Source organism: Rattus norvegicus, chromosome 19 (genome assembly GCF_021556685.1).
Source record: "Rattus norvegicus strain SHRSP/BbbUtx chromosome 19, alternate assembly SHRSP_T2T, whole genome shotgun sequence".
Taxonomy (NCBI): domain Eukaryota; kingdom Metazoa; phylum Chordata; class Mammalia; order Rodentia; family Muridae; genus Rattus; species Rattus norvegicus.
In genome coordinates this window covers 55801298-55819698 of record NC_141552.1, presented here as the reverse complement: position 1 = coordinate 55819698, position 18401 = coordinate 55801298, and the positions used below count along the sequence as shown (strand labels likewise).

The 18401-nt window shown below is 41.4% G+C and overlaps 1 protein-coding gene across 1 annotated transcript in view; it reads right to left on the bottom strand.

The window, feature by feature from the left end:
* The window catches only part of Cntnap4 (contactin associated protein family member 4), a 278839-nt gene that overhangs the window by 175612 nt on the left and 84826 nt on the right, over positions 1-18401 (bottom strand).

Sequence of the window (18401 nt, the reverse complement as noted above, 5' to 3'; positions counted from 1 at the left end):
GTTGTGAGAAGAAAGAGAGATAGAGAAAGAGAGAAGGCCAGCAGAGGGTTTAAGATGGTCCCTTGGCATTTTTCCTAAGGGGCAGACGTGACATAACTGTTATGTGGTATAGTAGATCAGTTCAAGTTAGACAGGTGTCTCAGCGAACAAAAGACCCAAGTACAAAATTCTGTGCAATATCTACCTTGGAGGAGACACAGGAATACATTTCATAGCCTCTGTTGGCTAGCTGTAGGTCAACTTGACAAAAGCTAAGTCATTTTACAAAAGAGAATTTTCATCTGAGAAAAATCTCCCCATCAGATTGGCCTGTGGTCAAGCCTGTGATATATTTTCTTAATTGTTGATTGATGTGGGAGGGCTCAACTCACTTTGGGCTGTCTCTGGCCTGGGTTGGTGGTTCAGAGTACTTTAAAAAAGCAGGCTGAGCGAGCTATGAGGAGCAAGCCAGCAAGCAGCACTGCCTCTTTGGCCACTGCATCAGTTCCTGCCTCCAGGTTCCTGCCTTGAGTTCCTGTTATGACTTCCCTGGAGGATGCACTAAAAGCCTGAAGCTGAAATCAAGCCTTCCTTCCCCCAGGTTGCTTTTGGTCAGGCTGCTTTATCACAGAAATAGAAAGCAAACTAAGACATAGGACTCAGGTCACTCCAAATTGTTGCTCCTTGTCATGGAAAAAAAAAGTCCTTAAAACCTTGTGCCAGAGCCAAGTTTATATTCAATTCAGTTCAGATTGGAACTAAATAGTGAAAGGTTAAGAAGTTTTAAAAGTGTGCATAAAAAAATTCAAGAACAGTCATAGGGAAACTCAACCCTCGTGTGTATCTATCTGGGAGGTTTGATTTCACAAGAGCGAGGAGATGGAACAGAACAATTTTCTCCCAATGTGGATGAATTTCAATATTTACCTGTCATCTTTGACACGGGGCTTTACAAGGAGAGCGTAAATGTCACTATGAACTCAATTAATTCGCATATTTACTCTAACCTCAGGTTTTAAAATCGATTTCTAAAGTGACATATCATATCGAATTGTTTTTAACCTTTCCTTGTTTCACAGAATAAAGAGAAAGCTGCTATTTAAATAATAGCTTTGTATCTCTTGGGATAATTTTCCACAACTTTCCAAAAACTTGATAAAATAGACAGAGGTTTGGGTGTTTTGTTTATTTGTTGTTTGTTTGTTTGTTTGTTTTGTTCTCACCTCCTGAAACTGATATTCCCAGCCTGCCCTTGGCTCATGATGGCTCTGACATAGTCTATACAGCTATGGCTCCCAGAGAATGGCATTTCCATTGCTCCAGTAGCTTTCCTCTTCTCTTTCTTATAGAAAAAAATCCCATTATTAACTGCTTAAAATATCCAAGGCTGTAAAGGGGAGAGAGATGCTCTCAGTTCCAGAGATTCATAACAATAAGAGACAAAAAAGAAATGGAAGATGAGGGGTCAAACCCAAATGGAAATTTCATTTGCAGACTCGAAGTCAGACCCAATATCTTTTACATGCATGTCTCTGATTTATAGACCCCACTCCACAGACTACGTTTTCATGGTTTTGTGATTTTTTTTTCTCATTTCATGGCCATAGCTGCTTCTGGCCAAAGACCTCAAACATGATTGAATCTCTTCTAATACATAGTCTCCTCGCTCACCCAAAGGATTTAGTGCTCATAAATGTCGGTCAAATTTCTAAGATGCACATGATAATAAGAAGAGATAATTTTAGACAATAGCAACCTCAGGGTGTGATACACAAAGGCAAGTGGGAGTATTCGTGGTTACAGCCAAGTTGTGCAACTTGTTGTTTCTATGATATTATGCAAATATCAGATGGGTCATCTAGTCTCAGTACAGACATGCTACCAGGCTTTGGATCTGAAATAAGTAATCACAGAAATATTTCCTCATGCCTATCCAACCAGGGAACTTTCCAGGTCTATCCTAACTCACGTCGGCAATGAGCACAGACTCTCAGTCTCTGAGGAATCGGCAGCTTTAATTAAGACATGAGTGTACTTTTTAATAAAGGCAGATGCATAGTCTGAATTTTAGCCAGTAGTATTTGGGCATTCAGTTTTGTCAAGGGTATAATTTGGAACAAAGGCCAGTATCTAAGGGGAGTGAAACGGAATGAAAAATATATTCATGAGTCTGAAACACAGTCGATGGCTATAGAAGGCAGGCAACAAAAATCTAGAGGGACTTCCTGGAAATGGAAATAGCGTTACTGCAGATGTCACTGGAAACAAATAAGACCCCAGGGAGAGTTGCATGACTATTGGAAAAGTAATGGTGGGGAGCAGGCTTGACAACTAGTGGCTTCATTGTGGCTGGGAAGCCCTGGGCAAGAAGGATGAGTTGAAGCTTGTCTGGAGACTGCCTTAGAAGTTAATAAAGACCCTGACAAGAAGTTTGGGCATGCAGCAGACTCTGGTAAATGTCGCCTGAGCTGACATTAAGCATCCAAGATCTGCAGAATGATACTCAAGGAAGCTGCTGCGAGGACCTGCCAGGTTGAGAGTTGGACAGAGCCTCTAAGTCTGCCTGCCAAGTGAAACATTTCAATAAAACCCAAGTCGCATGCTGCTCTTTACACACTGAGGTTCTATGACAACCCCAACCCAGAAGTGACAGCAGATGTGAGCTAATCCACGTATCTACTCTTCCACCTGGTCCTCGGCAGTGAGTTCCGGAGCTCATCTGCCAAACGTTTGATGAAGCACAGCAGTGCTACCTCTCCACATAGAAATCAAATCGAGGCTCTGAACGACGACATGGGTTTGGTAAATAACAAAGGGCCTGATGCGTACAGTTCACAACATTCTACTTGCTTAGACGAGATTGTATCTTAAACCATCACTGCCTTACACCAAAGATTGAGCCTTCCGCATGGGTTTCCCCCTTTTGAAAACTTATTATTTACTTATGTGCTCAGGTGGACTATGTACAGGTGAGTAGAGGTGCCCACAGGGGCCAAAGCAGGACACTGTACTCCCTAGAGCTGAAGTTATAGGTGGTTGTAGGCCATGGGTGCTAGGAAGAAAGCTCCAGTTCTATGAAAGACTAGCAACTGCCCTTAACTACTGAGCCATCTCTCCAGCCCCTAAATTCCCTTCTTATATACATTGAGAGCAGTCACTCTTGGTGCTAGGGTGATAGCTTAGCAATTGGGACCACTGGCTACTTGCAGAAGCCCTAGGATTAGGTGACTCACAACCATCCATAATTCCAGTTCCAGGGGATCTGTCATGTTCTTCTGGCCTCCATGAGCACTGTAAACACATGGTGCATGTACAGCTACATAGGTAAAACACTCAGACGCAAAGAAAAATTAAATAAATACTTACAAACTAATACAACTTCTCATGCTAGCTTTGCATACTCATAAATATTAGCAGGAAGGGCAAAAGCTGAATGTAAACTAGCAATGCCCACTGGCTATCAAGAGTTCAGTTGGGGATGACTAGCTTAAATCTCAAATTCTTCAGTATCCAAATGTGGATCTGCCATCTTAATAGATAGAAGCTGAGGAGGGAGTGAACAATCCTGTATTCCCTCCAGTTGGACTCTGAGGACAGATGAAAGAAAAGGCTCTACTGGAGGCCAGTTCGGTGAGCCAATGAATTTTGGGGGGCTTACATGTGAGACAGCAAGTGAGGAACTATACATAAGAACATGGATAATGCAAAAGCAGTCATGTCATTGGAAGGCTGCACACCTGCATTTGTGACAGGTTTCTAAAAGCTATCTGACCTTTCAGTCTACATACTGAGCTACATGTCTAGATCACATGCGGCCAGGAGCAGGGACTGGGGCTGGATCCCAGCTGAAAGTCTGATGATCCACCATCCCCTCCTAATACTAGGACTCTTCACAATCCCAGTGCCATTGCCACAGCTGCAGCTGTCACTGTCCTGTCTGGCTTATTTCATTACCATGACTAGGTTATCTCTTCTCTAGGGTTTGATGGCATGGCCATGTTGAGCTCAGAGGAGGCTAAGCTATACAATGTCAAGCAAGAAGCATGTCATTTGAAAAAGTAAAGGAAAGAGGTCTCTCCATAGGTTCCTTCAGTGCACTTCCAACCTCTATCTATTCACAAAGGATGAGGTGGGGTGAGATTTCAGGGAAGAATTTGTGCTGACCTCGACACTATCTTGTTTGACATGGGTTGGTGAACCAGCTCTTAGAACAAAAGAACATTATAGGCTCCTGTTCCAGTGACCTCCCCCATGGTATTGGTTAGTTAGGCAGCTAGTCAGATATTGGTAGGCATGGAGGACATTGAGCATGGACTTCTCCAGCTCACAATCAGCTGTGCACTAAACCCATAGCTGAAACTGCAGAGCTCTGATTACCACACATGAGTGAGAGCAGCTGGCGAGATGGCTCAGTGGTTAAGAGCACCGACTGCTCTTCTGGAGGACATAGGGTCAATTCTCGGCACCCAAATAGTGGCTTCACAGTATTCTGTTCTAGGGAAACTTATGCCCTCTTCTGGCCTCCTTAGAAAAACAGGCATACATGCAAGCAAAACTCACACACAAAAAATTAAATACAAATAGCAAGATCTGAGTCACAACTCTAGCTCTAGATGGAAACATGGTGCTCTGAACTACCTACTCTAGAGATCTTCATAATACTTAGGGGAGATTTGGGCATGAAGAACAGAGACATACCAATGTGCACTTTCTTCGGAGTTAATTTAAATGAGTATATCTATCATATGAATGGAAAAACCCCTTCCTAGAAAACTGCTTTCTTCTGGAAGTTTCATAAATAACGAAGCCTGTCTACAATGCAGATTGGCACAATGGACCCTTTGGACTTAAAAATATGGTATAAGGCAATGGTCTTTTTGGCCATTGTCCACTGTCACTTCGCGAGTGCCCCCACCAACTCCCTATGCAGTAAATGCTATCTACTCTCTACACCACTCTCTTCATCTCCTTTGCATCCTTTCTATGGTGGTTACGGAGAATGGGGAGCTAAAAGGAGAAGCGCAAGCCCTGAGCAGTAGGTTAGACCCGCCTTCCAGTAGAAGGAGCTGGTACTATTTTACCCATTCTGACTGTGCCAGGGTCAATTTGTCAATAGTTAGCAAATTTTCACAAGACCTCAGCTCCATTGGTTATCCCCCACCTCATGGCCCTCTCTTGCAAGCCCCTGACATAGTTCAAATTCTAACTGGACAATGCTAGGCTCAAGACTCTGGAAATACCACCTCTCCCTCTGCCTCCAGCTCTAAACCCTGTAGCATCTCCCTGACGATGCTAAATTCAGAATCCCTCGCCATTTCGCGTTTGGCAGCTCCGCTTTTCCATCACCTGTAACCAATTTTCTATAATGACTTCCCAGTTTCAGATGCCTGGGGTGATTTCTGGTTTCCTGACTGGGCACTGACTCAGAGGATAATTTAGGACCAGAACTAAGGCTTTTCCTTCTTCCTCCTCTGTCACAATACAGTCAAAGATTAGACAGCCTGCTATGTATTCGCATGCCACCCAGCTACCACATAACTGAACGAATAGGTGTGTTTAAACTGCTACCAAAATAAATAACAAGAGATGCTCTATAATAGTTCATTTTTATTATTTCCATTCATGTTTAATGCCAATAAATGCTGCACAACATTAAACAAATTAAGGAGCATCCGTGCTTACGACTATTTGTTTTATCATTTCTGTGACCAGCTACTTGACAGAAAATCATTAAGGGATGAAAGATGTATTTTGCTCATGGTTTCAGTGATTCCTGTCCAGGGACAGTTTGTGCTGTGTGTCTGGCTCTCTGGGGAGGCAGAACTTAGGGCTGGGGGTGGGGCTTGCCTCCTGAAAGATAAGGTATGGAGTGAGCCAGGAACAATGATACCTCAGGGCATATCCTGAGTGACCTAGTCCGCCAGTTAAGCCCTACTTCCTGATTCTTCCAGAACTTTCACCACCTGGGTACCCACTCAGGAGCTATATGTGGGTGAACTTATGGTCAAATGGGTTCTTAGAAAAAAAAAGAATATCAAAGGATTCCTTCCCGAGGGTTTTCCGGACAAAACTAGCATTGGGGTGTCAGTCAAGTCAGAGTCAAGATCAGCTGTGACCATTGTGAGCTGAGCTTCATTCAGCCTGCTAAGAACTAGAACAATGGGGCAAAAGAATACTGAGTTCACAGCCTCTCTCTCTGTCTCTCTCTGTCTCTCTCTCTCTCTCTCTCTCTCTCTCTCTCTCTCTCTCTGTCTCCTTTCCCCCCCCTCCATCCCAGCTCTTTCCCTCTCTCCCTCTTTCCTATCTTGGTTTCTACCTCTTCATCTCTCTCTGTCTGTCTCTATCTCTCTCTCCCTCCTCTCTCCGTCTCTGCCTCTCTTTGTCTCTGTCCATCTCTGTCTCTGTCTCTGTCTCTATCTCTGTCTCTGTCTCTCTCTCTCTCTCTGGCTCTCTCCTGTCTGTCTCTGTCTGTCTCCCCTTCCTTTTCTCCTCTCTCTCTCTCTCTCTCTCTCTCTCTCTCTCTCTCTCTCTCTCTCTCTCTCCCTCCTTCTCTCTCTTTTTGCCTAAAACCATCCTAGCTCCTGATTTTTGGGACTCCAGATGCAGGCCGCATCCCAGCACCAACTTCCCAGGTTTGCAAGCCTCGAGCCAGCAGACCATGATCTACCTCAGCCCTGTAGTTGAACAAACTTAGTCTTCATTACAGTGACTCCTTTGAATACTCTATGGCTTCCTATCTTTTCTTCTCTCTCCATCCCCTTCCTTTTGCTTCCTGCTAGGTTTGAACTATTTGAAGTTGTTTATAAATCTAATCCTTACTTGCTCTTTGGATAAATAAATATACATTCCTCTCACTGTCTCTGTATCATCTGTGGTATCAGGTGGCACCTCGACTCCAGTTTTGGCATCCGTCTCAGAAATCAGACAATGTGTTCTTTCGTCGCTCATTTTAAATGTGCACATAGTAGTCTATCCCTGAGGTAATGCTGTAATTCAATAAGTCAAGGATCTGCTGCTAGGAATCAATATTATGTTGCTAATATTTAGTTTGCTCTCTATATAATACTATGTTTGATGCTGTGGCTCAAGGGGAAATGGTTACCCTAAATGCCTAACAGTTCAGACAGTATTTGGGGTGTCAAACATTCTCACGCATTCCAACCTTTTAGGAAGCATCATGTCAATTTCAATAAAGACAAAGATACTTTTGTATAATTACAGCTACAGTTTATTTTTATAAGTTGCTCTTTTGCAAACTTGCCACTGCCTTCCAAAAAGTAGAAAAGTAAGCCTTTATTTTTGTCCTTAAGTTTTACACTACTTCACATCCATGCAATAAGATAAAATCATGTATTCTATTATACGTGTACATCCATGAGACAATTTCATGTAACAATAGAAATATTCTAAAACTGAACTGATATACTAGCACAGCTATTCTAACATAGCTATGCAGAACCTTAAATATGGCTGATATGAGCTGACGCAACTGCATTCATTAATTCTTTCTTGGTGCTCCGGATAGAACCCAGGTCCTCCCTCACACCAGGTACACTCTATCCCTCTACTATCTTCTTTGCTGGACCTTTTACATTTTTACTTCCTATTAATTAATCTTATTAAAGTAAGAATGTGGCTAGTGGCTAGTGTATAAAATAACCTAGCTTCAGAATTTTAAAGAAACTGCTCTTTGCCACTGGAAGAACAGAGTTAACGTTTAGCATATCGTTTTTTCTTGGTCTTTAGGCAACTCCTCACATCACTAAGGGAACACTGTGGTGCTGGATCTCAGAGGATTCTATGCCTACCACTGTGCTTTTGCACAATTAAAGATCTGTTGCTCATTCTCAAATGGACTGAGTGACCCAAATTTTCCTCTGCTTTTCTGCAAATGGGAATCACCTAGCTATACGTTTTAAACCGCAAATGCCTATGCTCAAACCTCCAGACAGTCTCCAGGGAAATCAAAACAGAGCAACAGAAAAATGTAGGACCCAGACACATGACCTGGAATCAGCGGCTTCTACCTGGCTGTCCTTCATGAGATGTGGCCAATTAGAGAGCGAGGTTATATCAGTTAGCGATTTGACCTTGATGGATCCCACAGTTCCCCATGTAAAAGAGCCTATGACCTCCCGGAACAGAGGGATTTCTTCATCCGAGGTGTCCATACATACTTGGGCTTGAACGTGGAGAATGTGTTTTATCTTAGATAAAGTCACTGGGACAGTTAGAAGTGATTCATCCTCTCTGGACATCCATTAGGCTCCTGCTGAGCATGGCGTGCTGTTGCCTGTCCCTCCTCACTATTTAAGTCGAAGTGAATCTCTGGCTGAATGAACCCTTTTCGATGAAAGCCAGCCAGTACGTCAATCCTAACCCAACATGGCTGCTACGTGGGAACCAGGGCAGACAGAGCTAGCTTGTACTCTTCCCCACAAACTCTCTTGTTTCCTCTCTTTGTTAAGTTTATCATACAGATCTCTTATGCTATGTTTTCTTACGTTCTGCTCCATACTCTCCAAATTTAGTTCTATTGTGTAGCAGAAAAAGGCCATTCTAGTACTAAATGTTCACCTTTACATTGCTCTATAATTTATGAAAAGCGTATGGTTTCTCCTGTACACAAATCATGTAACCTATTTAATTTGTTATTGAGAACCTATTTTGTTTCAAAAAGTTACTGTTTTCCTAGACGGCTACAGTTTATCCAGGTCCATACTGACTGATTGACATTTGTCTGGCAAATGTTTACACAGTGTGTGTGTGTGTGTGTGTGTGTGTGTGTGTGTGTGTGTGTGTGTGTGTGTGTGTACACTTGCCCTGGTATACAAGTAGAGGTCAGAGGACAACTTGACCTCTGTTCTCCCTTTTATCAGGTGAACACTGAGGCTCGAACTCGGGTCATCAGCATTTGCAGTAGTTACCTGTTGAACCATCTTGCTGGCCCTCCTTGTGTATTTTCTGTCTGTCTTACTGAAATGGTTAAGATATATCTGGACTTGATGGTGACCGTTCTTCATGGTTATCCACTATGCTTTGCTATAATAATATCAATGTGCTCTAGGACATTTCATCTTTTCATAACTGAGATTCTCCTTGGTTAATTAGCTTAGTTATTTTCTTGTGTAATTTTTCTATATGAAATTTTGAACGATCTCGGCTGGGGCATTAATTTAGGTAGAGGGTATAACTGTCTCCTCTGTATGTACAGCGAACAGGACTGTAGCATGTTCTGTTCAAAACAAGATGTGCCTTGCTCTCCATTGTCATCCCTCACATCATTTAGTGACATTGTTTGTATGTCATGCTTATTTTATATTAAAATTGCTTCCTTGATGTTTATTCATTTTATTGGTAAGTTATACATGCAAGTCAGACATGGTGCCTCATGCCTATTAGCCTAGCACCTGGGAGGCTTGGGAAGGGGGATTGTCACAAGTTGCAGGCCACCTTAAGCTACAAAGATTCTGTCTCAAACAGATAAAAAAAAACAAACAGAAAAACATGGACTGGGTATTCCTTTCATATTGCCTTCCTACTTTTGTGTTCATACACAAGAAGACCAATTAGCTGGGTGGAGGTGGTGGCACATACTTTTAATCCCAGCACTTGGGAGGCAAAGGCAGGCAGCTCTTTAAAAGCCAGCCTAGAGTACAGAGTGAGTTCCAGGACAGCCAGAACTACATAGAAAAACCCTGTCTCCGAGGGGGGGGGAGAGAGAGAGAGAGAGAGAGAGAGAGAAAGAGAGAGAGAGAGAGAGAGAGAAAGAGAGAGAGAGAGAGAGAGAGAGAGAAGAAGGAGGAGGAGGAGGAAGAAGAGGAAGATTAATGATTTTTAAATTAATTTTATTGTTAGCTACATATACTTTGGTATCTTTAACTAAAATATCAGATGATGTTCTTAGAAGAAAACATAAAGATGTTCTTCTAAAAACATAAGAATAGGGGTTGGGGATTTAGCTCAGTGGTAGAGCACTTGCCTAGCAAGCGCAAGGCCCTGGGTTCGGTCCCCAGCTCCGAAAAAAAAAAAAGAAAAAAAAAACATAAGAATATCAGTTCTAAATCTTAGCCACCCCCTCTCTGATCTATGTATTTTTTTTATCCTTTTCTCTAATGAAATCTTATTTGACGACTTTGAAAATCGAAGTTGGAAAACTAGCAAAGAGAGGCTAAGGTAGTCACTCTCCCTAGGTCAAACAAAATAATGAAAACACATTTCAAAAGGACAGAATCGCTTCCAAGAGAGGAAACACGCCAAGTGTAGCCACCTGGGGCTGGAGAATGAAAAAAGCCAGAGGCAGACATCTGACACATCGCATCAGAGCAATGGTAAGAGGACACAAGAAGGGGGCGATGCTGCCATCACTGAACTGTTGTATGGTCAAACGGGAGACATGAGTCACAACGCTTCGCAGACTTGTTCTCTGATCAGTGATTTCAGGATGCTCTTGATGGAGCATACACTTTGAGGGGTTACCAAATCAAGCCTCCTGCTAGCTCTAATCACTCTTCAAACACATGTTATTTCCTTGCTGAGAGACAGACGGATCCGAGGAAGGTTAAACAAACACCATTTGTCTTATGTCATTGTGTTTGGTTATTAACAGCTTATAGGGGATGTTAAAGATTTCTGGTGATATATATATATATATATATATATATATAATTACATAGTTATAAAATTCCAATCACATATGCCCCATAGAAGTTTATGAGAAGAGCTGATACGGCAAGCTACAGAAAGGGAACAAGGTCAAGGGTTAAAGTAGACCTGAGCACTGAGCAGAGAAGTTGCCTAGCAATGGCTGCCCTGACACATGGCTGAAACCACATCAGAGACTACAGAAACCCTTATGCCTTATTGGATAATGGAAACCAAGTGACTCTCTCCCATTCTGTAAGATACACTTTTTTTTTTTGGTTCTTTTTTTCGGAGCTGGGGACCGAACCCAGGGCCTTGCGCTTCCTAGGTAAGCGCTCTACCACTGAGCTAAATCCCCAGCCCCAAGATACACTTTTAATCCACCAATTACCTCCTCCACGAAGAGAAGGTTTTTCCTTCAATTTATTATTCATGTGTGTCTATTTCATGCCTATGACTTTATTCCGTATCTAAAGAAGTCATTAATGCTCTGAGTCAATGTGATGGGTTCCCACACACACTATCATATGTTTTCTTCAGGCAGTTCTGTGGGGGTGGGGCTTAACGTATCAGTCATTTATCCATGTTAACTTTATTTATGTGGTATAAGATAAAGCCCAATATCCATATTTTGGAAAGGGTTTTCTTTTGTTTTTAACCATATGTATGGTTTGTGGGTATGTGACCATGGGTGTGGACAGCAGTCATGGTTGTGAATGAATTACAAGCAGTTGTGAGCCACTCGACAGATTGCTAGGAACCAAGGTGGGGTCCTCTGCAAGAGCAGTGTAAGCTCCTAACTGCCGAGCCATCTCTACCGACTCCTAATTTGACTATTTTGTGTGTTCATATCCAGTGTCTCAGGACCATTCCCTGTTGTAGACACTTACCTTCTTGTGATACCACAGCTCTCCATAGGTGAGTAGGGTTATTCCTAGATTCTGGCCTGTTCCATTCACCTATCTGTCTGAATGTATGCCAGCATCACACTGGTTCAATTATTGGAGCCTTATATTACGTTTTGAAATCAGGACATGTGGCACATCCAGTTGTGAAGCAGGGCCCTTTAAGGTTCCAATTTTTAACTACTTTCGGTAAAATATGCACCTGGGATAGTGGTAGAAATTACACAAAATGTGTAGATTATGTTTGACATTGTATGTGGACATTGTGAAAATGTCAAATGTTAACATCTATACACAACTTCTTGTTCATTTCTGTCTTCATCGATTCTTCAGGAATGTTTTAACAGCTTTCAGTATACAGCACCTTTCCCCCTTTCATTAAATCTATTTTTGAGTATTTTATTTCTTGACCTTAGTAAATGTGTTTTATCGTTGATGGCAATGCCCTTCAACTTGCACTGGTCATTATGAGTGAACACAGACTACAAAGTACTCGTGGTGGTTTATATCTGTAATCCTGAACTTCTGGGCACTGAGACAGGAGGATGGTGAGTTGGAGGCTAGCCCAAGCCATGTAGTGAGACTGTATCAAAAACTTTTAAAAAGAAGCTAAATATATAATAAAAGTATGGTGAAGGTGCGCATTGAGATTTTTAAGGTAGTCTGCATTCACTTATCTACAGCACAGAAAAGCCTATGCCTATTTTCTTGTGTACTGTATATTCATACACTTGCTCAACAAAGTTCACCATCAAGAAAAATGCAAAGGAAATCCACCATTAGATGCCAACTGGCACCCATTAGGATTCTGTTATAAACCGAATCGAGACCAAAAAAAAAAAAAAAAAGGCAATGATACCTCGGGATCCTTGAACATCATTGGGTTCTTTCTACAGTGAGAATACAAAATGGCATCGGGTGCTATGGAAAACAATGTCCAGCACAGAGGTTTCTCAAAAAGGTTAGAGGTAGAAATACCCAGCAAGCCCAGTCCTGAGTACTAATCCAAAAGAATTGAAAAATAAGTCATAAAGAAAAGGCTATGTAGCACTTGAGGCGGAAATTTTCACAGCGAGGTACTGAGTACTGAGTACTGAGTACTGAGTACTGAGTACAAGGGAACACCAACCCGGTTATTCATCGACGAATTAATGGATAAAATGGGAAGGTCAAGGATGATGGGGAGCGGTGCTAAGAAGACAAACTTTTAAGACTTAACATGACCACTGCACTGACCAGCTCACACCAGCTAAGGTTATCTGCACAAGATCTGCATAAGATCAAAACAGCCAAAATTTGACATAGATGGGGGAGGTGACCCCCAGCCCCCACCCCTTACTGAGGAGTCATTATTGGCCGGTGACAGGGGCTAGGGAGGAAGCATCATTCTTTTCGAATTTCTAGCCACTCAGAGATATCCCATGCCCCAGTGGATGGCCCACACTCACACATTTGAGATGCATTCATTGGACTGAGTTATCAAAAAAAGGGGGTACATGAAGGTGAGGAAGGATTGGGGTGATTTGGAGAGAGCTGGGGACAGGGACATGGGGTGATTTCATTGCATCCATATATGAAATTCTTAAGAACAAGGAAAAATTAATATTTAAGACGTAGAGGAGAAGAGTTTTATCCTAAAACAGATGAAGCTATGGAGAAGTAGAATGACTAAACTAGGCTATCCCTGGGACAAATACCCTATGATTTCCCTTATCTGATCAGCCTGAAATGGTCCCTAGGAAGTGAAAGCCCAGCGAAGATGGGTACTACTCCACAGTTAGGATGCTACCGTGACAAAAATTATAAAAAATAGCGGCTGTTCTGCACAGGGCTTATCACGAGCAATACTTCACTGCACACTTAAAACTTTGTTAAGATGATAAATTTCCTATTAATTGCCCTAACCACAATTTAAAAAGAAAGCCCAGCCACCTTTTCCACCAGGAAGTGCTGGGTTAATCATTGCAGAGGGCGGAGAATTCACAGTTTTCTGGAAATACAAACGAGAAACTTCCCGCAGATACAGGCTAATAATGTAGGCTTTAATTAAAAACGACTTGGTGGGATTAGTGTCACGGAAAGCGGCACAGCTTAAGGTACCCGAAGGTATCAGAAGCCTGAAGGTGGCACCTGGATGTGTTGGAGCACACGACAGTCGTACTTTTGTTTGTACTCGGCATCACCCCAGGTGTTTCAGCAAGGTTTGGTCACTAGAATAAGGACTTAGCACAGAGGAAGGTTGAGGGGAAATGACACTTTGAAGGAGGATACACCCATCTAGGTTTCCACAATGTCCTGCTTCCTTGGGGCCACTTATTAATTTGACAGGAAACAAACTCATGCTAAAAACGTTTGTGCCGGTGTCTCCATCTTGTCTGACTTATGGAGTTGCCATGGCAATAATTCACAGTGGTTGTAATGGCGTCAATATTTTGTGACAAGTGGTATTCTGCACACTACACTAGTCACGAGGTCTTTGTGTTTTCCACCCCGAACCATGAATGTCACTGTTCATTCAGAAATGAAGATATGGGGCAGGAGAGAAGGCTCAGCTCTTGAGAGCACTTGCTGTTCTTGCAGAGAAACCAGGGATTGAGTCCCAGTAGCCACATCTGACAGATCACAGTTATTTGTAACTCCCGCTCTAAGAGATTGAATGTCCTCTTCTGCACTCCAGGGGGTCCCGTGCACACATGACATACATTCATACAGATGTGCACACACACAAACATATGCAGAAAATAGAATATAAAAATGAGAGTGAGAAATGAAGATAGGGTAATTTTAGAATGCAATGAAGGTAGGAGAGGTGTGGGTAACTCATGGCTTTAATCACTCGGAAGGCAGAGGCTGGGGATCTCTGTAAGCTAGAAGTTAGCCTGATGTATGTGTCGAGACCAAACAGAGTTATATAATAAGACCATTTCAACAAAGAAGAAGGAAGAAAGAAAGTAGAGAAAAAGAAGGAAGGAAAGAAGGAAGGGAGGAAAGAAGAAAGGAAGGGAGGTAAGGAAGGAAAAAATGAAGAAAATATTTAAAAATACTCTTATTTGAAAAGTATAGTTTTGAAGTTCACAAAAAATCATTAAGAACCATTATTTTCCTGGTCATGGAGGCCTCTCTTCTTGTCCTGGTCAGTTAGTTTGGTTGGTGCTAACAATGCCAAAATTCCAGATTTCATCACATATGAGCTAGTTGTTGCTTGGTGCCTCCACATAGAAGCTCCAATAACACACGTTTGGGTTGGAAGGTCTCAAAAGGCCTTAAAAATGTCTATGGTGCCACTCAAACCACCAAGTCTCTGTTCAGACTTAAATGTTTGTTTACTGGAGAGATAGCTCGAAAGTTAAGAGCATTGGCTGCTCTTCTGGGGGGCTGAGCTCAGTTACCAGCACCCACATTTAGATATCAAACAGTTGCAACTTCAGCTCCAGGGGATCTGTTACCTGCATCTGTCCTCCACTGGCTCTGGGATACACGTGGTACACATAAACTCAGGTATACATAGTTGTGTGTATGTATGTATGTATGTATGTATGTATGTATGCATGCATGCATGTATGTATGTATGTATGTATGTATGTGTATAATTTTTAAGGAGCTGAAGAGATAGCTCAGAAGTTAAGAGCACATACTGCTCTTCTAGAAGACCCAACTCCAGACCCCCGTAGGCAGGCAGTCTACAAGTGCCTTTAGCAACAGCTCCAAAGAGTCTAGCGCCCTCTCCTGGCCACTGTGGGCACTGCAAGCATGTGCAAATACAAGAGGCACACACACGCAGACACAAAAGTTTCTTAAATATAAATCTTTTTGAAAGCTTCTCTTGTATACAACAATTACATTTATTTAAACCATTTAGAAAACTGGCCCCACCCATTTCTTCAAGGTATAGTAAGCAGAAACATATCGGGTGCTTATCAAAATAAATAAATAATGAAAAGACATGGGAGAAATTGGCTGTAGTTTTTTTTTTTTTTTTTTTTTTTTTTTTTTTTTTTTTTTTTTTTTTTTTACTCATTGCCTTACTAAAAATTTCTCAGATGTTGGTTTCATATTTCTGCAATTGTTCTCAAATGAGTTAAAATTATACCTTGGATTTAGCTTTTCATTACTTGAAACACTAGCTGAAGAGAATCTTTGCATCCTGAAAATGCTGAGGGACTTTATTTTGTCTTCAATTTAAGGGAACAATTTTAGTGGCCAACATTTTATTAATTTTCATAAAATATTTATGTACCATCCAGGCAAGCAATTTAGAAAAAATATATTTAGATAGGCATTAGACTGTGGATTTTCTTCTGAAGAAATCTTTTAATGTGTTTTTAATATATGTTATGCCTACCATCTTTATATTTTTATTAATTACTTGTGTAGCTAATAAACAAAACGTCTTCTTATTCTTCTAAAGGATTCTTTATAAGAAGCAGAGAGAATCTTGTTAGTTCTTCCGGGTGTAGAGAAGTCATTGCTCTTTCTGAAGACTGATGGGAGGTCAACAGAAAGAGGAACTCTCACTTGGGTGTTTCAGACCATGTTGGAAGGTTTTATTGGTTTGCTTTATTATATTTTTTTCTAAACCAATAACACTTGTCTTCCTTCCTTTCCCTACCACACACTTGTATAATGCCTTACGCGCTGCTTTACTTTCTCTCATAGATTTACTTGTAACATCCGAAACAGACTGTAAAGGCATTAAAGGAAATTGGCACTTCTGTATAATTGGCATACATCCCATAATAGCTAGAAAAACTGAAGAAAAACCTCAAAAACCAACTTAGGAAGTGTGCATTTGTGGAATGGCAAAAGGTTAAGTTTCTTACTGTGCGTATAAGTTCAAGATTGTTCTTCTACTTAGACAGCTTAAGTTGCAATAGTTTGAGCTCTTCTAGGTAGGAAATTCAAGAGCCAGGGCATTAGGCAGCCCAATTTTCCCTGCCTTTGCAACTACAGAATCTCAGATGAGGCTCCATTAGAGTGCTTAGAAGGAAGATAAAAAAAAATTAGAGGTGGGGAGGAGAACATGGCAGCCTGCCTGTGACCAGCAAAGACAGATATAAACTTACAAATATAAGTATATAACTACCAATACATAGTATTGATATTAAATGTAGATTGAGATGGATGATAGATGGACAGACAAACAAACAGATAGACAAACAAGCAGATAGATGATGGATGGATGGATAGATAGACTAGATAGATGATAGATGAAGTGACAGATGATTGACAGATGACAGATAAGCTCAAAGCAAGAGCTGATGGGTATAGGAAGGAATCAATATTACTTGGAGTAGTGAGAAGAATATACTACAGAATGTTTGTTTCATTCATATATTCATTCATTCATTCAATACGGGTCTGCGACATTCCTGGCAGTGTTGGGCTTTGAAGGTGTTCAGGTAAGTCTGAGAGTTACAGCGTGCATTAATAGGCAACTCACACTCCAGATGGGGAGCCTATGAAAAGGTCAGCAGATTACGAAGTGGTCTAGAGACCAATGTTGCCTTAAGCGTTTCCTGTTAGGTGCTGTCTTTTCTTCTCTGTGGTTTAAATTACAAAAATAAACACAAAAACAAAAACCAAAAAGTCACACTGTCATTTCACCCTGAATACCTCACCTTGAACAATACTAAATAAGGAAGTAGCAATGCCTTCATGTCGCTTTTTCCGTGTCTAATGACCAGAAACACATTGTGTTCACAATATAGAAACAACGCCCATAACACACATTTTGATCAGTGCAGGTAAACACTCGCAGGCAGTAACCACTGCTTACCCAGTTTAAAGTAAAATACTTAGTTTAGAAAGAGAGTAAAAGATCCAAACGTCTGGTTTAAGTAAAGACTTCGTTGGACTTTGGCGTTATTGGTTCCTAGTTCCTTTTCATTCTGGCCTTCACTTAAGTGCTTCCCATGGAATTAACTGAGCCACAGTACCCAGTTGTGTGGGGTTTGGTGTCCCACTCTTACGTGCAGCTTCAGCTTGCTTTGAATTTTAAAATAGGGTTTCTAATTATTATTATTATTATTATTATTAGTAGTAGTAGTAGTAGTAGTAGTAGTAACAATATGATGCTAATAAAAATGCTCTCTTTGGTAGAAGAAGGGGGTTGGGGATGGGAGTGGGACTGTGGAAGGGGGCATCAGGAGTGGGGACAGAGACTGGGATATAAAGTGATTAAAAAAAAAAAACACAAACTACTGCTTCCAGCCTACTGTTCTCTCTACAGAAAAGACTATGGTTCTTCCCCTCAATTCAATTCTCATCAATAAACACACACCTAATGACTACCCGGAGCTCTTCAGACACAGAGGCGAGCAAATCGCAGGCCATTTTTTTCCAATGGGTTTTTAATGGATAACTGATTCCAAAAAGTTTGAAAAGAACAGCGACTGACAGGTCAAAGGAAATGATGATCCTGTGGCCAAACTGGCTTCCAAATTAACCCGTGTGCTAAGAATGCTTCATTAAGTTACTCATTTTCTCAGATTCCAGCAACTCAGCTGGGGGGCGGGGTGGGGTGGAGGAATGGCAACAGGAGCACAAATTTTTTTGATTGCAGCCTGCTGTCCCAGGCTCACCTAAGAGCCAAAACATGCTTCTACACTGACAAAGAATTCATTTCTCTATCAGCAAGCAAACGTCCTTTCGCTTCCTCTACCAGGGGATATGCAGACATGGAAAAAAAAAATCACCTCACTTTATCACAACGCACCTCTTTCCTGCTCTCTGTTTTATAGAGCTGCCAAATCACTCCATTATACACACTTAGTAGTGTGTGTATGTGCGTATGCAGTTGATATATGTAACATTGTAAATCGTGCATACGTATACACATATGCAAAAATATACACAACCCTGTAACTTCAGACA